The 2,692-nt window shown below is 62.3% G+C and overlaps 1 pseudogene; it reads left to right on the top strand.

Annotated features, from left to right (window-relative positions):
- The first annotated feature begins 920 nt into the window (after positions 1-920).
- Positions 921-2,076, top strand: LOC147976347 (uncharacterized; annotated as a pseudogene).
- The last annotated feature ends 616 nt before the right edge of the window (positions 2,077-2,692 follow it).

Raw genomic sequence — 2,692 nt, 5'->3', positions numbered from 1 at the left:
AATATGCTAGCCCGATCGATGGATCGAGGGCGGAGCTTAGGCTGCTTGACTTTGGTTTTGTTTATTAATTGATGCCAGGTTTCTTTTACTAGAATTGATGCCTGGATGATGACCACCATGCTTAGTTGCTTACTCAGCTTCGGTTCGGGTTCCAAATCTTTTCTGCTTCCTTCGCCCGCTCGCTTTGCTTTGGCTCAAAGCAAAGAACAACGGCCTGCATCTCCGCAGCAGAAAAAGAAACGAGCAACAATCTTTTTCCCACAGGCCCAACACTTCGTACGAAATTTTATTTCCGTCCCCTGGAATTGTTCAATGCTTTCGCCGGCACGAGGGCGTGCTCCGTAATATCCGTAAGACTTAGAGCATCTCCAGCCGTGCTCCCAACAGGCCCTCTTCAGGTGTTTATGTCGCGCCGGCGTCCAAAATTCGGCCCAATCGCGTTCCCAGTAGCCCGTTTTTCGCCGGTTCGGACCGAAACTGGTGCCGGCAGACCCGAGCCGAACCCGGCACGCTGGGGCGCGCTTGGGACGCCGGCACAAAGCGAAAAGGGGCGTGGGGCCGCTCTGTCGGCGAGTCGAGAGCCTCTTCCCGCCGTTTCTTCCCGCCCTCGCCCCCCGCTTCCCTCCCATTCTCTCCTTTCCTCCTGCCAATCTCCCTCCCGCCGCCATGCCGCCAAAGACCCCCGCGCTGCGACCACCGCAACCGCCTTCGTCGCCCAGCCGAAGCAGAGGAAGCCGAGGGCGCCGCCGTCCAAGCCATCGGGCATGACAAATGCCGAGTGGAGAGCGGAAGTTCAGTGACGGGAGGCTGTCACTGCCGACCGTCGGAACAGGGCAATCGCCAAGAAGGCCCGTGACAACGCGGCGCGTGCCGTTGCGGCTGCGGCGGACCAAGCCGAGGCCGAGGCGACTCACTTGGGGATGATGAATCCACCCGGCGGCCACGCCCAGTACGCACCCTGGAGCCAGCAAAGCGTCAGCTCTCCGTCCGACTTCTCGTCGTCGCTGCAGCCATGGGGATGCACGCCGTCGCCGGGCTATGCCGACGGGGACGCGCATGGTGGGTTCAACCCCAACGTCACCTTTCCCCATGGACACCCGGCCCAGCGCACGCCCTCGTCCGCCTTCACCGGCATGCAGTACCCTCCATACAACTACTCACCGCCGGCTTACGCGTGCTCCGCGACGCCCCATCTCCGCCGTGGCGCGCTGCCCTTCTCACAAGCTTCCACATCGCACCTCGGCAACACCGACGAGACCGACGCCGACATGGATGACATCATCGCGGCAGGCTCGGCCGCGACCGCCGCGTCCCCCGGGTTCGCTACCCCGGACGACACGGTGGATCTCAGCGGCAGCATGGACGGTGAGCTCGACTACGGCGAGGAGGAGCCGGAGGAGGAGGAGGAGGAGGAGGAACCGGCGACTGTTATGGCGAGGAGGCGCAAGAAGAAGAGGGGACGGCCAGGACCGGCGAGCCGCGCATCAAGTGGGCGTCCAAGGAGCAGGAATGCCTCGCCGAAACGTGGAAAGTCGTCTGCCTCGACCCGACCACCGGCACGAATCAGAGCATCGAGACATACTGGGAGCGCATCAAAGCCGAGTTCGAAGAGCGCAAACTCGTCGATCCCTACTTCAAAGGCGTCTACATGCAGCGCGGGGCGAAGGCAATGGCGAACCATTGGGGGCTCATCCAGGCGGTGTGCAACAAATGGCATGGGGTCGTTGAGGAGGTCGCGGCTCGCCCAGAGAGCGGCGCCAACGTGGAGGATCAGGTATGGCACACCGGTCTCCCGCTTCTCTTCGCCGTGTGCGCACCCCAACTGTTTGTTCCTCCGCGCAGCTGGTGCGCATGTTCGCCTTGTATCGCCTAGGCAACTGCGACCAAGAGTTCAAGTACCTCCACGTTTACAAGCGCATTGACAAGTGCGAGAAGTGGGCGGAAGTCCGGCGCACCCTCGACAAGACCAAAGAGACCTACAAGCCGGACGCACCGACGCCGGGCGCGTCAGAGGGGCGGCCAGACGGCAACAAAGGGGCCAAGAAGGCGAAACACGCCGACGCGGCTACCGCGTGAGTGCATGAGTCCATCGAGTATTGCCTCGCCGACGCATAGGCCCGGGCCGTCCTGCGTGAAGAGAAGACCGAGGCGCGGTGGTCGGCGTTGATGACGAGCAGCGCCATCAAGCTCGACCTACTCCGAACCAACGTCGCTGCGAAGAAAAGAAACACCGACCTGACTTTCCTGTTGGGCGGGGCGGACATGTTCCAGAGCAACGACGAGGCGGTCAAGGCGTGGTACTTGGCGGAGCGTGGTCTCATCCTGAACCAGTTGCCGTCGACGGCGCCGCCAACTCCCACGCCCACGCCGACACCGCCGCCAAGCCCGAGCGATGATGCCTCCACGACTCCCCGCGGTACAGAAGCCACGCCGACGCCGCTCAGCACAGAAGAAGCTCCGACCCCGCCAAGCCCGCGCACACTGATTCCATCGACGCCGAAGACCCACCTCGGCGTTTGATGCGCTGCACGCGCGTCCTTTCTTTTTGTACGCCGAACTTTTTATTCGATCGCCGGACTGTGGCCGCATGATCGTCGAATTTATGGCGTCTATTTTGTGAGCGGGAATGACTATGTTTGAATTTGCCGCGGGTTGGGGCGTCTGGGGGCGTGGCCGGGAGCTAGGTCGCCCC

Source organism: Triticum urartu, chromosome 4A (genome assembly GCF_056163025.1).
Source record: "Triticum urartu cultivar PI428250 chromosome 4A, HENAU_Tu73, whole genome shotgun sequence".
NCBI classification, from domain to species: domain Eukaryota; kingdom Viridiplantae; phylum Streptophyta; class Magnoliopsida; order Poales; family Poaceae; genus Triticum; species Triticum urartu.
Note: the sequence above shows the minus strand (reverse complement) of the source record. Positions and strands in the feature narration are given on the sequence as shown.